The 19920-nt window shown below is 45.3% G+C and overlaps 1 protein-coding gene across 1 annotated transcript in view; it reads left to right on the top strand.

Annotated features, from left to right (window-relative positions):
* Positions 1 to 1245: 1245 nt before the first annotated feature.
* SEMA6A (semaphorin 6A) overlaps positions 1246 to 19920 on the top strand; it is a 128273-nt gene continuing 109598 nt past the window's right edge. The window contains exon 1 of the mRNA XM_081088742.1: positions 1246 to 1857. The gene's annotated coding sequence lies outside the window, so the exon portion shown is untranslated. The remainder of the gene's footprint in view (positions 1858 to 19920) is intronic.

Below are 19920 nucleotides of genomic sequence, written 5' to 3'. Positions count from 1 at the left end.
CTAGTCCCAACTATGGCACAGGTACAGTTTCTAATGTCATTTATTTGAGGGCACTCGGCGCAAGGATGACCAGACTCCAATCTTCCTCGCAGCGCTCTTGTCGCCCGACCCCTGGCTAGTAAATATTGCTTCGAGAACGGCTTGGCCGCCCAGTGTTACTTTCTTTAAAGGCCGTGAGCACGGCCGCGCCATCTGCGAAGCCCACTGGGGAAACATCGGCCAAAGCGCGCAATTGTTTGCACCGCGAGCGGGCGCGGCAGGGGGCGCGCAATGGCGGGGTTGGGGGGAATTGGTATGCCCGGAACAGTTGGCACAAGTCTCTTACAGCAAGGCTTTTTGGCGAATGAAACTTCAAGCGACGGAGGATGGCTGTGTCTACCATTCTTCGTGAAATCACATAACAATAGCGCCTTGGAAGAAGTTGAGATTTACTTCTTCCATGAAGCCACTGGGTTCTCGTTGGAATTGTTTGCGTTTTATTTAAGTTTATTTATTTCTAAGAACAGTCTACACACTTCTAAATTTTAAAACAAATCGTCGTTATTAACACCATTCTTTGTACTATGGTTTATTTGCTTACTTAACATGCTTTATTAACGTGTTGTATACGCGTTCACTCATAGCTGTGTTCCTATCTAAGTGTATTTTTAACCGCGCCGGCTTCTATCCAATTCATTTGGGTGCGTAGAGCGTCCATCACTTCTGGAATCTACCTCTTGATACAGTAATCAGAATTAGGAAGGCTCACCGTTCACTTACCCTCATGCTTTAAAACTTTTCCACTTAAGAAAATCGATGGACAAATCCTTTCTTGTAACTCGCTCCTGCGCTACATCTATTTTTATTTATTTTTCTCATGTGGCAGGACTCAGCAATACTGTCCTGGATTTTTTATTTTTTATTTTTTTTCCATGCTAGAGCAGATGCGAGGGTGGGGGAGGCAAGGGCTGGGCTCCGCCGGAGTCGCCCCCTCCGGGACCTTTGCCCAGAGAGCATCGGCGGGGCCAGGAATCGCGATGGAAGGAAGCTCTACCGGTCAGTCGGTCCAAATCTCCACCTGCCGCCACACGGCGTAGGTTCCCTCTCTCTGTCTCGCTCACTCGCATGCACACACAAACACCACAGCTCTCCTTTGGGTCGGAGGAGAAGCCAGCCAAAGTAGGCGGGGTTGCAGGAGGAGAGTCCGCTGTGCGTAATCCAGTCCGGGACTTGGCTCAGCCCGGGAGCGGCGGCCTCTCCAGTGACAGAGGAGTAGTGAGCGGCAACGGGTGAGGCTGCAGCCAACTCCGCTCCCCTCGCACTCGGCTGCCCAGGCGCTCGGGACACAGCAGCGGCGCTTTCCCCTGGGCTGACTGCCCGCGATGTCCACTTAGGAGCGGCGGCAGCGGCCAGCATCGCCACACCCGCGGCACACCGCTCCGGGTCGCAGAACGGGGCTAGAGGGTGCACCCCTGCCCCAGCCCCCACCCCGCCCCCCACCCTGAAATGACTTGTTAATCGGCGCAGACACTACCGAAGGGACTCGCTGGAGTGGAATCCAAGTGGAATTTGGATTTGGAGAAGAGTTTCTTGAACATTTACCCCTTCCTCATTGTTTTTTTTTTCTTTCTTTTTTCTGATCCCCTTCTCCGCCTTTCATTGGAGATGAGCACAGAGCTTTTCCATCCCAGAAAGTAGTCGCCGCGACTGTTATCCCCAAAGAGACAAGCACACATGTAGGAATGACAAAGGCTGGTGACGGAGAGAGCGCAGCTCGCGGCCCGGAGAGATCGTCTCGATAATGGATTACTAAATGGGATCCACGCTGTACCAGCCCGCTCCGAGCCCTGGCCGCCTACCCGTCGATGCACCGAAAAGGTACGGCTGGGACGCCCCGGTGCGCTCCACCTCCGGGGCGGCTCGCCTCCAGCTTGCGGGTCTTGGGGCCGCGGCCAGAACGCTCTGGCTGCTTTGTGGTGCTTGCGTTTTATTTTGTCTCGTATCTCTGTCTCCTGAGCATTGCCCGGCCCTGGGGACGCAGTCGCGAGCCCGGCCGGCCGCTCCTCTCTGCCCTGAGCCCCAGAGACCGCCGGGCTCCGTGTTGCGGGCTTCCCCACCCGCGCCGCACACACGCCCGGTGCCGCCCGGGACCGCGACCGCGACCGCGACGGCGCGGAGGGCCGTCTGGCCCGGGGATGTGTGTGCGGGACCGTCTCGTCCTCACTTTGGGGCCAGCAGGGAGCAGAGATGCCCCATGAGGGTGGGATTCTCGGAAGCGCCGGGTCCTGGTGCGAAAGCCAGGAAAGGGGTTCTGCCCTCGAGGGCTGAAAGAGGCGGGGTGGGAGAGCGCTGTTTTCATCCATAACCAGGTTTGGATTTCGGAGTGGGAGAATGGGTTCCGCAGAGACGGTGGGAAAGAGAAGGGGATCTTTTGTTGTCCGCGCGGGTCTGGGCTGGGCTCTGTGTGGAGTGTGTAAACTTGTAATAGCCCTGGCACCCGCGCGCCCTGCCACTTGGTCATAGCCGGGTTCCCGCGGCCACTGGCACCAGGGGTTCCGGGCTTTGTTTGCTCGAACGAGCGCCCAGGAGCGGTCTCCTCCTGGGGTGTGCGGCGCTCCGCCCTGGGCCCCATCCCTCGCCGCAGCTCCTGGGCAGTGAGGACAGCATCTGTCGGGGCTGCGTCGTCCCTCTCCAGACAGAGCCTGCCACTCCGGGGCGGGTGCGCGCCGCGCCCTCCTCCAGAATCTCTGGAAAGGAGGTTCCCGGGAGGTGGGAGGGTGGGAAGACCTGGCAAGAGATGGTCCAGTGCTGCTACCCAAGCAAGGGCTCTGCCCCTGCCCCAGGTTCTGGGTCTGCGAACTACTAGCTACGTTCTAGAGCTCTGCCTCTCGGCAGCGGCGCTCGGGAGCAGCCCGGCTGTGCCCACCCACCCTGCTTGGCCCTGATGGGGTGCGAGGTGGCTATTCTCCAGGCTCTCCCGCTTCTTCTCAGCTCCGCTGTGGTACGCAGTGCAAAGCAGGATCCTGATGTCCGCTCCCTCTTCCCTCGACACGAGAGGCGCTGGGGGAGCCAGGGAGCGTGCGGGTGTCGGGAAAGGAAACAGGACTCTGCTGCCTTTCCCGCTCCCTCTCCGCCCCTTCGCCCAGCGACTCCTCCTTCTTTTCCAGCACCGGTCACTCCACCAGGCGCCTCTGGAAAGTTTCTCTGAAAGCCACGGGCGGCGGGCATGACATGACTGGGGCTCAGCATGTGCAGCCTGCGAGAAACTGAACCCCAAGGGAAGCGGGTGGACGGCCCAGGGTGCAACTAGGAGCGAGGTGCGGGCTTCTTTGGACAGTGGCGCCCCCATTCCCCACCCTCCACCCTCGACCAGCGACGGCACTTGCTGTACCAGTCTCTCAAGCAATGGAAGGAGGGGAAGGTCAGGGTCAGGACTCGGGATGCTGATGCGGCCACTGTGGCCATCGGCTGGCGCGGGGGTGCGTGTGGGCATTCGCCGGGGCTGGCTGCCATGCAGGTACCAGTTCCAAGAGCAGCATCCCGGCCTCCGGCCTCCGGAGCGCGCGCACAGGTTTCCAGTCAGCGGGAGTCCAGGGAGGAGCAGAGCAGGCAGCCTGGTGTGCGTGGAGCGCGGCTGCAACCTCTGTCTTCACAGCCAGAGCGAGCACTCGCAGGCCAGCCACCGCCTGTGTTGCAGTGGGCAGCCCCTCCAGCCGCTCGCCGTCTGTCCTTGGGAGAAAGGTGGTTGCGTTGGGGAGGCCGTGGCCAGACACGGCCAGGGTGGGAACGCGCTCTGCTTATGCTGGATGGAAATCAAGTTGCCACTGAATGTGATCCGTGAAAGGTTTAAAAACACAGAAGCGCACGAGACACACTTTCGCACACTTGTTCGCACAACTTTTTTTGCCTCCACTCGGAAAAGATCTTTAACCCAGTTGCAGCGTCCTGCCAGTAGGTCTCAGGAAAGCTATTTAATGCCCCCCAGCGCTGGTTTTTAAAGTCTTTTCCGAGTAGAAAGGTCGAGCGCCTTTTCTTGCCTTTCTCTAATCCTGTTAATTGTCAGTTTTCCTTCCAACACATATCTTACCTTTGGCGTGAAGTCCAGGGGTTGCCACTGATGGCAGGGGGGAGACTGTTGGTTTGGGATACATGACTCCTCTATTTTTTTTTAATTCTTTCCCAAAAGTAAAGATGCCTGTGCTCAATTCTGAATAAAAATATCTACTTGTTTACGCCTTATCCAATTGGCTAGCAGGGTCGTAAAAAGAACATTTTGTATGTTTTTTTCAGACCCTGTTTAGTCTGCATGGAGCAGTTTTATGATTTACAGTAAGCTTTGATTAAACCACTCCAGGCACCAGAGTTAATTATTAACCTAACCTTAAATACAGTGGCAGAACCGTGTCTCCACCTATTAACCCAAACTATCTGTTAAAAAATAATTGCATTGACTATTTGAATTTGGTTTACCCATGCTTGTTTACATGGTAACTCTTATTCAAATCTTGAGTAACCTCCACTCTCAATGTATATTCTGGTTTTAGGACATTCTTGAATTAGGCACCTTGCAAACCAACCTGAAAGCAAACAGGAATGAAATCAGATATAAAACTTCATTTTTGTGTTAACGTGTTTTTTCAACTTGATATAAAGCAGCATTCTAGTTCATGTTTCTTATTTACGATGTTTGTGTTCATGTTTCTTATTTCTGACAATCTTCCCACAGTGGTATGTTTTGCTGTGAACCACCAGGTAGAGATGGGCCAACATTATCCATCATGCATGTGATCCACCTGTGTAAATGTCCAGCAGACACCTAAAATCTTCATCTCAGGAGCCACCGGCAGAATATACGTATAGGCTGGAACATCTAAGTTTAAAGAGGTTAAAAATTCGTAAGAATCAGTGTATAAACTTAACTAAATGTCTAATGAATAAATGAGTGAATGAAATAGTCACACGTGGTTCACATTTCTCCACTTACAGTGGACCTGTTTTTTTCTAGTGAAAAAAATCTATGCCTTCAAGTATGTGGTTATTATAAAGTAGCAATAAGTGCAACTCTTTATTTATGCACACAGAGACACAAACTTACACCCCTCAAGTTCTTTCAAAGTCTAGTGAATGCTTTCCTCATTAGAAAAATATAACATTTGCATTCTGAGTAGGCAGATAACATTGCCAAGTGTGTTGAATGAGAAGAATAGCAAGAATTAGGGAGACTTATCTTCGTGCAATAAAAATAAGACACCCAAATTAAGAACTTTTATTAAATTCAAAATAAATACTCATGCTTTAAAAGTAAATGGGTAATTGCACTCCCATATAAAATGGAAGGAAAAATACTGTTTTTTTTTTTTGTTGTTTGTTTGTTTTGTTTTTTTTAAATATATTTTATTGATTTTCCACAGAGAGGAAGGGAGAGAGATAGAGAGCCAGAAACATCGATGAGAGAGAAACATCGATCAGCTGCCTCCTGCACATCTCCCACTGGGGATGTGCCCGCAACCCAGGTACATGCCCTTGACCGGAATCGAACCTGGGACCCTTCAGTCCGCAGGCCGACGCTCTATCCACTGAGCCAAACCGGTTTCGGCGAAAAATACTGTTTTGAACAAGGAAGTAAGTCAGATACTTTACTATGGGTGCATAGTGGGTTCAGCTCTTTTCCAAGAAGAACAAAAGAGTGTTTATGGGAGGAAAACTTTTTTTTTTTTACAATTACATGGCCAAGAGCTAATATATTCTCCCATCTTTTTTGTTTGTTTGTTTGCAGAAAGGAATCACAGAACAAGCCAAAGTAATTGCAAATACTTTAATTAGCACTGTAAAGCCTGGGAAAGCCTGTAGCTATCACACCCCATGTTAGGTTTAGACAATTGTCCAGCTCTCAGAGTGGGTGTTCCCTGGGTGTTCACACTTCCAGGGGGAGGTACAGCCTGGAAGCATCCTGCTGTGCCCCCCACCTCCCAATATCAATCAATCTCTCTGTGCCTTTGGAGCCAAGTTGTCCCTGATAGTTCTATTCCAGGGTGAAGGCTTTTCTCATCTGCTTTAAATGTGCTTCGAGAGCAACTGAGCTATTCTCTGCTGGCAACCACAGGGTTGCCTCTTGGGGATATGGTAAGGTAGGGAAGGGAGGGAGGCATTTAATCCCTTTGAAATGGGCAAATAAGATATCATACCACACAAACCTCAAGGGGAGAAGGGAGCTCAGGATACTTCTCAGGCTGGGACTATTATAGTGTAGGATATACACCAAAGTATCTTGCTTTGTGAAGCAGATGACTTACTGTAAAACTTTTTTATTAGAATTATTCTAATTACACTAATGGAGAGTGTCACATAAAACTATCAATACTCTGATGTCTCCCAAATAATGTGCATCTCTCAGGTAGTCAACATTCAAAACACCTACTTCTGGATCTTTCTCCCCCAAATATGCTTTTCTTAAAATCTCCATCCCGGTAAATGGCATGTTCCATCCTTTGAGTTGCTCAAGCCTAAAATCTGTGACTCTTTCTCTGTCCACACCCATTCCAGCCGCAATGCTGTTGGCATTCGGACTTCCTGCAGGCCTTCCACTTCTGGGGGCCACACACTGGCTAAGCCACTGAGCGCCCCTGCTGGGTTATTGTGCCTGCCTCCCCGCCTGTCTTCCTGTTTTGCTCTGGGCCCCCTACAGTCTTTTCTCCCTGCCATCCCCAGAGCGAAAAGGCTAAGCTAGATCAGGTCACTTCTGCTCAGCTTTCCCACTTCATCCCAGTGAAAGCCGCAGTCCTTCCTGTGGCTTTGTGGCCCCACATGATCTGCACTTGGGCCCCCACCTCACTGACCTCCTCTCCTTGGGGTTGCTTCAATGCCAGTTGTGCTCTCCTTGGTCCCTTGCAGGCTCTTTTATGCTTGGGAAGGGTGTTGCCCCTGGGTGGCTTCATGATTGTTCCTCACATTCCTTAGGTTTCTGCTCAAATGTCACTTTCTCAGTGAAACCTTTTCTGATCACCTTATTTACTTCCCCCTTTTCCCTCAACACCTCCTACCGCCCTGGCCTGCCTCATTTTTTTCCCTTAGCACTTTCACAGCCCAGTGCATTATACGTTGTCCTAGTTTATTTTGCCCTCCACTAGAACATAATGCCATAAGGGTAGACATGTTTATGTTTTATTCACTACCTTACCTCCAGCACCTACACCTGTGCCTGGCACATCCTAGGCCCTCTAGGACAAGTACTTGTTGAATGAATGAATGAATGAATGGTGACTCTTTTTGCAAACAATTAATCTTTATCTCTTTTGTCTGCTCATTTTCTTTTTCATATATATATATATATATATATATTTTTCTTCTTGATTTCAGAGAGGGAGAAAGAAATAGAAACATCAATGATAAGAGAGAATCACTGATTGGCTGCCTCCTGCATGCCCCACACTGGGGATAGAGCTGGCAACCCAGACATATGGCCTGACCGAGAATCGAACCATGACCTCCTGGTTCATAGGTCAATGCTCAACCACTGAGCTATGCCAGCCAGGCAATGTCTGCTCGTTTTTCTATGCCATGTTTCCATCAAATGAGCTATCTCTCTGCCTGCATGAGTGTGTGTGTGTGTGTGTGTGTGAACAATGTCTTCCATGTACATAGGTGATATGCCTCATGCACCATTAGTAGAACATTCACTGTGGGTTGTTTTCCCAGTCTTGGTGATAGATTGGAGCCTGCTCATTCCCACACTCTCACCCAGTTCCCTTCTGTGGCCAAGAACACACATCTGTGGGACACCTGGTTGAAGCTGTAGGGAATCTGAGTTAGGCAAAATCAACTTGCCAAGAAACTGAGCTAAGAAGACAAGCCAGCACTTATGGGGATTGAGCTTTTGACCTTGGCCTCATTTGTTCTGCATTCTAACCATTGGCCACAGAACCTTCTTGCTTTTTTGGAGTTTACTAACAGTAGTTTTCAAAATTGAACTTCCTACCAGGAGAAAATAATATGCTTGTTAACCCACATTTCTGCCCTTACAAGTATAGCAGTAACTTGTTGAAGGTCCTGTACTTGGAGTCAGAAGAACTGGGCTCCAGACTTCAACTATCTTAACCTTTCTGATCTGCATTATTTTAAACAAAAAATGTGAATAGTAACCTGTGCTTCCTACCTTGTAGGACTGCTGGAAGAATAAGATGAAATCAGGAATGTGAATGTATATGGTAAACGATGAAATGCACTTTGGAAATTTGAAGTTTGATGTTAGCTCCTCCCTCCCCACACCCTAGGCCTAGCAGAGACCCTACTTCATTGTCTTCTAAATCAGAAAAGAAAGATTAGACTCTGTTGATGTCATTTTAGTGTAAACCACATTGTGAAGTTAAACAATATCCTCAAAGTCATTGAAAACACACAGTCTACATACAACTGGGATAGTAGGCATCTTAATCAGAACGCCAACTGCATCAAGTAAAGATTGCTTTCAATGTAACCATTAAATAGAGCGAGGTCATGGGAGGGGCACTCTGCCAGTCATTATAAACAAAGCGAGGGCATTGTTTGTGCTTAGGTAAGTTCTACACTGGTTAGCGTCAACGTGTGCTTGAGTGTGGAACAGACCTGTCAGGGTGAACTAGGAGTAGTAGACGTTCTGATCTTCGCTGTAACGCGGGCAACTTCATTAGATTTTGTGGTGCGAAGTGGATAGCATGGAGAGCTGTCACAGGGAAGGCAGGAGAGGGTTCTGGGGGGAGCGCCGAGGCCACGCTTCTTAGGTGGGCAGACCGCACTTGGATTTGCGTCCTAGTTTTTGCCATTTACAAACAGTGTGACTTCGAGCCAGTTACTTAACTTGTCTGTCTCCGTTTCCATTTGTAAAATGCTAGTACGAGGATGTTACGGTTGTTAAGAGTAAATATGATGGTATCTGTAAATTTGTAGCACAATACCTGGTACACTATACACATTCATTAAATACAAGGTGCTTTAAATTTTTTTAAATCCTCACCTGAGGATATGTTTTTAATGATTTTTAGAGAAAGAAGATGGGAGAGAGAGAAAAAACATCGTTTGGCTGCCTGCCCTATGCAGTGCATCTAGGTATGTGCCCTGATCAGGAATCAAACCCACAGCCCTTCAGTGTACCAGACAATGCTCCATCCCACTGAGCTACCCCGCCAGGGAAGGAGTTATTTGTATCTGGGTGACAGTAGTCATGGAGAGTGCCCAGATGGGGAGAGTACAGAAGGAAATGGCCACAAGTCTGTAGCATAAAGAGATGATGCAAAGGAAACAACCTTTGGGCCAGCGAGGAACATTCACACGGTCAGCTGGCAATAGTGTCAGAGGTTTTAAGCTGAGAAGCATGCGAAAGAGTCACTTGCATGGGAAGAGGAGTCATGATCCTTTTTCTAACCGTGGAAGCTGAAATATCACACCCAACATAGAAGAAAAAAAACAAAAACACTATACAAACAAAACAATAGCAAGTAGCGTAGGGCCTCACACCAAATAAGACCCAAAGGAGAGTTGTTTTAAAGAAATGCTATCCTTCACTTACTAACATTTTTTTAAAATATATTTTATTGATTTTTTACAGAGAGGAAGGGAGAGAGATAGAGAGTTAGAAACATCGATGAGAGAGAAACATCGATCCAACTGCCTCCTGCACATCTCCTACTGAGGATGTGCCCGCAACCCAGGTACATGCCCTTGACTGGAATCGAACCTGGGACCTTTCAGTCCGCAGGCCGACGCTCTATCCACTGAGCCAAACCGGTTTCGGCACTTACTAACATTTTAAGGATAAAACACACAATCTGAACCCACCAAAGAATCTGAAAGTGCCCACCTTTGGCATCTGAGAGTAGCCAGAAATGACTGTTCAGTGATGAGCTGAATGGACCCCAAGCACCATACCTGTGACAGGAGACACTGGCTGCCCAACGACTCCTAGGAGGCTGTCACCAACTTCTGCAAGAGGGTCTGCATGCTGGCCATACACTTGCTGGGTCACTCTTCCCTGGGCAGACCTGCAATCCATTTGGGAGAGCATGACTCTTTCTCCACTCAGAAGCAAAACATCACCTTCCCCACCAAACGGAGGAGATAGTTAGCTGACCCCAATAGAGATAGCATTTACTCTGACTGATATACTGCCATGAAATTTGATTCAAATGATAGCCATGCAAATTCTTATCAGTGAGAAGAATCTGACTTCTGAAAGGCGCAGCGGAAGGTGCAGTAAATGGGCATCATCACCACATTCCCGAAGGACTGCTGCACCAGGAGGAATAGGAATCTCTCCTGGCCTAGAATTAGTTATTTTTGTCTAAAAGACAAATTTGTTTTCCTCTTAAATTTTGTAAGTAGAAAGATAATATAAAGAGAGAGAGAAATAAGTCAGCAATTAACATGCCTCAAAGACTGAAGGGCCATGTCTTCTGAGCAGTGAGTGAGATAACCTGCTATGAAAGTATTGTTAGTATTCGGTATTTCCACATACAGCCCACAGACCTGAGGCTTTCATTTACGATGACTCAGCGCTTCTGTGGTTTCCCACTAACCTATAATTGCCATTTGTAGAAAATTTAATTCAAAGAATCCCCGCCAATTAAAAAATTTAGCAGGAGATGCTATTTACCCCTCTCTTAGCCTTTCTACCCTCCCACGAGTTCAAGACCAAGCCTTTGGCCATGATTAGATTTGAAGCATTTAAGCACGAGCTGGCACTGAACACAATGAAAACACACCATTGGAAAATAACCATTTTGGGGGCTGAGAAGAAACACTATATTAGTTATGGTTTAATGTTATATGAGACTTTTACAGACGAGCTTTCTGTGATGGATCCACTCTTCTTTCCTTTTTCTTATTCCTGACCCCTTTTAAAGGAGAGTATTCAATCTTTTCATTAATATTGCAGTGACTCCAGCTGTCCTTGAATGAGGAAACTGAGAGAATACTGATTGAGCTGGTGAGAGGGAATGTTCCTTCACCGAAAATGGAATGCTTTATGAAAAACTGCGTTCCACAAAAAAACATTCCAACAATCCACCAACTGTGTCTCCTCCTTTTTACCCCGAGAACCACGTGACTTCATTCACTTATTTTGGTGTTTGTATGCATTCGTTCCTAGGCTTCAAATACCCAGGTGGGAAGCCGGTAGATTAAGCCTTAAATTATTCTAAAAATGAGAGCATTAGAGTTACTAAGAACATGCTCATCTCAGCATTGTGAGCAATACATGGAAACCGAATAGATTACAGCATCCTAAACTGGAGTATACGTAGCCAACTGGCCGTTGGGTGGATTTTTATAAGAATACTTGTTAATGGTTTTCAAGATGGATTCTGTGCTAATTTTTCGCACATCATGAATGATGGCCCCAGCTAGACACTGTCGCTGGGATCTTCATCTATTAATCATGGAGGCTGCTTTCTTATTCGGTTGCCATAGTTTCAGTGCCTCCGATAGTGTTGGGGTGTCTTGGGAAAGGTTTGAGATATACTAGGGCTTGCAAGACTGGCAGTTACGTTGGCAGTTGCGGTGCTCTTGAAAGAACTGAAAACCACTTCTCTTCTAATTCAGTGCCGGATTCAAAGAGGCAACTTCTGAGAGCGTCTCCCTGGACCTTGTTATGTGCACAGCCAGCTGATATTTACTCCAGGATTTGCCTCTTGCTCAGCGCTGCTGGCAAAAAATTACAGTCCAGGGGCTGATGTCACTTTCATCTTCCGACGAGAAAGCACAAGGGTGCGAACTCTTCGTTAGGACTGTTTATAAATGTGGAGGTAAATGAGGGCATTCATGACTTTGCTCAACATTTCAGCTTCATAAATTGGTGTTGGCGCTGCAGATTGCTAAATAAATAAAATGACCTCAGGAGTGCTGTGTCTCTTGCCTGGGTATGGCAATGCAAACATTTAGTGCTTTCCTTCAGGTTTCACCTTTATTTTTATTTTTTTTAGGTTTGACACACATTACTGAGGAGCTAGAGACCATTTGGCTGTATTTGCAACATTGGCCCATAGGTCTGCTGCTTTGTCAACTCTTGAGTATAAGAGCATTTTTTTAAATTTCTGTAATTGTAATATTTTGCTATTTTGTGTTTAAGATTTGTGACTTAAGGGTTGATTAGGAAAAGCTCTCCAGTTGTGCATATATTGCATGACTGAGTCAAGAAAAGATTTGGAGAACTAAATTGTTGCAAGAGGGAGACCCACATACTAGCTGGATTTATGTGCTCCCTGTGTGATGTGGAGCGCAGCCTTCCTTTGTTAGGTAAATGTGGCCTGTGTCACAGAAACTACCGGGGCACTTCTTAATGTTTTCTTCCCCATTCCTCAAGTGGACTTTCAAGGACTCCTACCAGTCTAAGCTGAGCCATTAAATTCCTCATAGACTAAAACATAAAATAAAACAATCTCACACTTGATGCAAATGGCACTGAATTCAGGACATGCAAAGCATCCGATGAAAATCCAGGCAGGTTCAGAAGAAGAAAACCTTTAATTCATTACAAAGGGGCCTCATCTAGGAAAACAGTCATTTTTATTTTATTTTATTTTTTTACTAGAAAATGACGAGTTTTCATTTCAGGGTGAGCTTCAAAGCAACCGGTTCAAATTTCCCCACATCCAGCCTGTCACATTTTTTGTGTCAGATCAACAAGCATTTTAATGCACGTGCCTATTATATTGACCCCTCCCTTACCCAACCACACTAAATGATTGATTTTAGAGCCAATAATTTGAAGTAAATTAAAAGGATAACATGCCCTTAATTGCTACTGGCTTCACCAGGCTTCTGGGCACGGGAATTCCTTGTGGAGAAACACTTTTAAGTGTCACAGCAGTTTTTGATCATGTGGTCGGCTTACCCATAGGCTGCAATTATCCCCCAGCCCTTCTCCAGGTCCCCCTCAAATATCTCCGTGAAGCAAAACAAGCATGCATTTTTAAATCCAGCATTATGGACCCCCAATTGTTTGACAGGGCAAGAAAATGTGTCCTGCACGTCATATAGTATTCTCGTAAGTTAGCTGTTTTAAGGGCGGGGTTGGGGGGTGGAGTGGGAGAGAACAGTGGGACTAATATTTCCGATCAGAAGCTTTTGGTGTGAGAAGAAGAGTTTGTGTGAATTCAGTTTGCTGTCCTCTCTACAGTCACAGATTGGCATTATTCTTGGGTGACAGGTCAGGCAAGATGCTACACATAGAGCCTTAAGAAAAGCAAGCAGTACTTGTGTGTGGATGTCAGTCCAATACAATGTGAACTTCAATTAACCTTAATTAATGATTTCTGATTGCAGATTTTCCCTTGTGCCTCCAAGGCACAAAATGTATTTTGGTGGAACATTTCCAACGGCAGTGACTTGAATATGCTTCCATTTTCTTGCCATGCACACCACACTAGGTTCTTGGTGTATGAAGAATGTCTTGCTGCATCCTTCCTAGACTGGTAAAATGCATTGTCCCGCAAGTGGTCATACAGATGCAGAGTATGTTGGAATGGCAGGTGAACCATTTTTAATTTTAAAGCAATTTACTTATCAAAATAGGTGACATTTTCTGGCTTCGACCTGGATTTAAGGCCATTCCTCCCAAAGACTGGATGGGATTTGGAGTGGTGCTTCAGTTCCTTCAAATGAATGCTGCCATACGCTGGGGATGGTAGACCAGGTGGTATTGCCTTTGTCCACAAGTATTTACCAAGTGTGACAAATATAGACCAGGGACTATTGTAGGCCCTGGAAGGAAATAGGTCTCACATCTTGTTGGAAGTGCTTTTGTCCTGTGTCGTGAGTTTTAGAACAGATATCAAGAAGCTGAATTATATTGTTAGGGAACTATTTACATTCAACTTTTAACTAGAGGCTCTAATGAAAGTTAGATATAATAAATTAAGTCCAACTTAAGAACTGAGTTTCTGTGACTAATCATTTTGTAGCTTCTATGATGAAACTAATAGCATATAACTCATCTAGTTTAGTAGAGTGTGTGCTTATTATCATTGCTTTGCTTTTACAACTAAGCTTACTGATCTATAAGCATCTTAATGAGAAAGTGCCTAAACTAAATTGATTTGTAATGTTTGCTGTACTGTGTTCTAGGGTAGTGATTATGTAAAGTAATTTCTAAGATGGTTGTCCCAGTGCATGCAGTATGATTTTACTTTTTTTTTTTTTAAATATATCTTTATTGATTTCAGAGAGGAAGGGAGAGGGAGAGAGAGACAGAAACATCAATGATGAGAGAGAATCATTGATCGGCTACCTCCTGCACTCCCCCTACTGGGGATTGAGCCCACAACGCTGGCATGGGCCCTTGACCAGAATCGAACCTGGGATTCTTCAGTCCACAGGCCGATGCTTTATCCACTGAGCCAAACTGGCTAGGGCTGGTTTTACTTTTTTAATAAAGTCAACCCAGCGTCACGATACCCTGTTTGCCCAGCCAGGAGGAGATGCTACTGGTGTCAAAAGTAGACAGAACAGAATGGTCTCTTACGTGGCCGGGAGAAAAGGTGACAAACATCTTTGGGATTTGTTTTTCGTTTAAAGGGATGTTCGGGAGTACAGGAAAAAGTTTTCTATTAAAAAGTCAACTTTTATCTACAAGGTGTTTCCTCTCATTTGTGATGCGAGGAAGTTCAACATGTCGAATATGTTGATTAATTAATTCTCATGGGATATCTTGCAGGGTGGAGCTTTCGTTTTCATATTTTGTCATGTCCAGAACATAAGACCTGCTACTATTGCCCAAACACATCTGTTCCCAAGAATAAAAGGACAAAAAAATTGCCTGCTCAGATCCTACAACACGCAGGTGTGTGAGAGAAGGCTTTGCAACGCTGTGAATAGCTTGACATTTTCACATTGTTATTGAAATGCAAATTCTTCGGAGCAGAACTTGAAAAGGTTTTAAATGTAGGACAGGGCAGTATCTTTTCTTCTTGTCAACTATACCTGGTCTTAACTCCCGGGCTTGTCCTATTAAAAGTAATCGTAACTCATTGCATATTTCATTGCTATCCGGTGCCTGTGTTTACAATGCAGATGCTCCTTCCTGGGTGGCACTGCTCAGGGAGAAGAGGCTGCTTCCACAGTGAGGTACCAGCACAGGGCTGGTCACCTGGAAGGAGTCTTGCTGAGCCCCACATCAGATTTAGAAATCAGGCTTGCTTACAGGTGATGATCAACATCAGCAGTATTTACAGTGTTATTATTAATAATAAAGACCTCATTTCCAAAGTGTTTATAGTTTTCAAAGTGCCTCTATAAACATTGCCTCATTTAATATCATTACCTCCTGGGTTAGGCAAGGCAGGTATTAATTTACCCAATTTAAAGATGAGATAACTGAGGTTCAGAGAGGTCAGATAATTTGCCTAAGAGAACACCTGGTAAGGGAAGGGCTTGGGACAAAGCTCCCAACCTCTGACTCTGAGTGTTGTGCTCCTCCATATTATGTCCCTGTTCACTCAATACTTCAAAACCATTACAGTCTCCCAACCATAAATGTTCTTACGTTATGCCTATTGTGCAGATTGAACACTGACACAGAACAAAAGTAGCTTTCCACGGACTTCACCTGTGGCTTCTCCTGGGACCTGAATTCTGCTTCTCAGTGGAAAGCCGTTTCTGAACATTGTCTCCGGAGGCTCTTAGGGTCTTGAGTCTGTCATCTGAAAGGAGATCAATTAAAAAATGGAGGCTGTTTTTATTTGGGATCCTAGTCCTGTTTTATAGTAGGGATGAAACTAAACAGTAACATGAGGATGGGAACTTTGGCCGAGGTGCAGGGTAGAACTGGAGGGACAGAGGGTTGAGCCAGATACCCTGGCAGGAGTAGCCTCCTGGGGCTTGCAACTTATGCCTATAAAACAGAAACACGTGTTTAGCGAGGAATAACGTGGTGTGGCACTGCATACGTGGATCTGCCCTCTGACTAAGTCAATTTACTCTCGGGTCCATGCTGCCAGGTCTAGTGAAGGCAGCAACTCAATTTAATTCAACAGATACACATTTGGCATCTACGTCAGACAAGTTCTAGGTACAGTGATGACCCAGTTTAGAATTTACGAATTGTGTACTCACCATAGGCCTGAAATTGGGCCCAATTCTGGCGAGAAGGATGGGTACCTAAAAAATCACTGTAGTGTCAGGTCTATTTTCCATCCCAGAAGCAGAGTGGTGAGGATGCTAAGGAGGACAGGAAGGAGCAGCTCTGTCCAGATGGGAGCTCAGACAGGCCTTTGTGAAGGAGGAAGCATTTGAGTTGTATCTAAAGAATGAGAGAGGTTTCAGTAGGTGGGAGGCTAGGGGAGGAAGAGCAGTGGGTATAAGGGAAAGGCAGGTGCAAAGGTCCAGAGGCAGGAAATGAAGGCCTTGGCCCCAGAGCAGCCAGCGGCCTCCCAGGGGCTGGTAGTGTGGTGTGGAAGCCCTGAGGACAGAAAGGGGCATTGAGAGCAGCCTGTGGAGGGCTCTGCCCTGTTCTACAGAGGGGACTTGGAGGTGGAGGCAGGTGATGCTTTTGATGACATCATCAAAGGTGTGTTAGAAATACAAATCTGCTAGCACTGCAAGTGGAAAAGGGAAACATTCTGGGTGTGTTTGCAAGGTACAATTGTCAAGACTTAAGGACCTTGCCCTGCCGATGTGGCTCAGGGGTTGAGTGTCGACCTATGAACCAGAAGGTTGCGGCTGGATTCCTGGTCAGGGCTTGGTCCCCAGTGTGGGGCGTGTGGAAGGCAGCTGATTAATGATTCTTTCCCATTGATGTTTCTATCTATCTCTCCCTAACCCTTCCTCTCTGAAATTTTAAAAAATATATTAAAAAAAAAAAAAAGACTTAGGGACCAGTTGGATGTGTGGGATAAGGGAGTGGAAGGAGTAAAACATGGTTCCAGATGTCCCATCTGGGGAACTAAGCAGAGAGTAGGGACATTGGCCAGGTCAAGAACCCAGGTTTACAGACAACAATAGTTAATATATGTTTTGAAATATATTTTTATTGATTTCAGAGAGGGAGGGAAAGGGAGAGAAAACTAGAAACATCAACGATGAGAAAGAATCAATGGTCAGCTGCCTCCTACATAACCTAGGCATGTGTCCTGACCAGGAATCGAACCATGACCTTCTCAGTGGTCAATGTTCAACCACTGAGCCACACTGGCTGGGCCAAATAGTTAATATTTAACAGCTATGATAAACCTTATTTACATGACACATAATAGGCCAAACACCAAAGCCTTGGACCTCATCCATTGTGCTCACACCCAGCTCTGTGAAAGGAGTGCTAAGGATTTGAAGTTAAGAGTGTTTAAACTGTCATATTTGGTCTGGCAGCTGGGACCACTTTCTCCAACATCAGGGAGGTTGATACCATAGCATGATGAGCAGAAGATGGGGAAGAGCGAAGCACCATAAAAACTGATTACGAAAGTGCAGGAGGAACAAGGGCAAATGATTCACTCGTGAGAATCGGGGCATACGTTGGGCCACCTGTCTCCTATTTTTTTTTTCCTTCATTCTGAACTATTTTACTTTATGCAAGTTTTTGAATTCTGAAATTAGATACACGTGTGTTCGTCTCTCCCTGCCCCTCCCCACCCCCCACCCGTGCTGGGCATGTTTATGTAAGTGTTTATCTCTTAAGTTGCCTTGAGCAATCAAAATGTTACAGATGACGTCATTCACAAAATACAAATAACACCTAAATTGTGTTGTTTATTTAATAAGACAGTGTTAGCAGATAGCTAGGCCTTTTCTTTTTTTTTGCTGCATTATGCTAACTTTGAAGAAAAAATGTGTTTAATAATATTTTATTCAGAAAGAAAGCAACCTTCATTACACAGGTGATCGAGGTATCACAGATTTTGTTATGTTCCACTCCTTAGATAGTATTGATGTTGTACAGTGGGCCCGAGGAATCCTCCTGTGTCTTTAATTGTTGAATATAACGTTTGTACTATAAAAAAGAATTCTAAAATAAAAAAAATGGGTATTATGTATTTACCCTTCACTTTACAGTTTTCTTTCAGAGGGTTCTAAATAAAACTTGAAACAGGAAAGTCTTATTCTATAATAAAATAAGGTTTTGTGCCATATTTTTAAAAGAGGTTGAAAACAGAAGTGAAACAAAGCAGGATTAGAAACATCAAGTATCCTTAGGGAGCTTTCACAAATTGAGTGGGTTTCTGGAAGGGAGAAAACCTTTATGATTTAGTTTGCTTTGATGTCTTATTTTAAAGGCACATTAAAATTAAACATTAAGGAATCATTTGATTCTTTTATGTTGGGATGCCATATTTAAGTTGGTGTCACAATGCTGAGAAAGTAAACTGTAGATTACTTGTTGTGATGTCAAATTATTGCACAGATGTAGTATCATTTGTTTTTCTAACTTGCAGGCTGCCCTCTAGTGTTACTTAATCTCAACACAACCACTTTGTTTAGATCCCATGACAGGTGAAAAAACATAATAGAACATTTTACCAACGCGTCAGCAGCTAACCCAGGCAAGCTAGACTCTGTCTCTAAATGCAGTGTTAACAAGGGTATAATTCATGGTTTGAAAGGCTGTGCACAAATTTAAGAGTGCCCATCACCAAAGCTCTGATAGCAGCAGATAGTACAGTAAGTCCTCACTTAATTTCATAGATAGGTTCTGTGACTTTTAAGAGAAACGACATGAGCATAAGGAAATCAGTTTTACCATAGGCTAATTGATGTTAACAAGAGTTAAGTTCTTAACCACCTCATCGACATTATAAGGAAGCCATGCTATTCAAGGACCTGCTACACTGTGTAAGGAAAAACACAGCGATGACTGCAATTTAAAGTCAGACTCCGAATATAAAGTCAAATACCAGACGAGAAGGTTTAGGACTACATTGTCCAATTAATTTCACTTACTTTCTTTTGTGTGTGTTCAGAAGAGTGATATATGATAAAATAAGCTCTCTCTAAATAAGCCTAAAAGACCTTGTTTAGTAAGTTTAAATAAAAATTACAAGTGTCAAGAAACATATTTCAATCACCATCAGGTGGGAGATTTCTGAGCAGACAACCTCAAAGTTTATCATATAATTAGCCCTCAGGGAAGAGGTCTCAAACTTCAATGCACTATCCTATTCCAAACCTTCAAAGAGTAAATTCCCGCCCTTTATAGATTATTCCCTGAAGCTGTTAAGGAGAGAAACACATACTGCTGCCCAAACTGTGGGCATTAAGTACTTTCCGGCACTGGTGCCAATCCTGCTTTTGCTCCAGAGTTTGCAATAGTGGAGAGTCACTTTCAGACTCAGTCGCTGTTTTTTTCACGTATAATGTTGGCATCCTCAGTGGATTACACAGATAACGTTACAACATTCCAGATACATCCAGCTCCTCCCAGCAGAGCAACTGATAAAAATGGCTACTGCTGCTGCTTATTTTTCTGTTTTTGTTTTTAAATATATATTTATTGATTTCAGAGAGGAAGGGAGAGAGAGATAGAAACATCAATGATGAGAGAGAATCATTGATGGGCTGTCTCCTGCAGGCCCCACACTGGGGATTGAGTCCACAACCTGGGCCAAGAATTGAACCTTGGCATCCCTGTTACTAGGTCGACACTCAACCACTGAGCAACACTGGCCACATGATTTCTCTGACGTTTTGAGACTAAGATCAGGAGGAACAACTAAGAGCACGTGAGTGCAGGACATAGGGAATGAAACCGATGGTCAAAATTACACTTGAGAATGAGCTTTTCCTCTGGGGGGTGATGTGATGTAGTATTTGAAAGTGTGAGCTCCAGAGTTTCCTATTCTAGTGGCCATGAGATCTTGGGAAAGTTACTGAATCTCTCTGTGCCTGGTTTTCCTCAACTGTAAAATGGGAATGCCGACAGTGCCTGCCTCATACAGTGATTCCTGTGACTAAGTGAGAACCTATGTACCAGAATGATGTCTG

This window comes from Myotis nattereri (assembly GCF_964212035.1).
Source record: "Myotis nattereri genome assembly, chromosome: 4".
NCBI classification, from domain to species: Eukaryota; Metazoa; Chordata; class Mammalia; order Chiroptera; family Vespertilionidae; genus Myotis; species Myotis nattereri.
The sequence above is the reverse complement of the archived record's forward strand: the minus strand, read 5'-3'. Positions and strand labels throughout refer to the sequence as shown.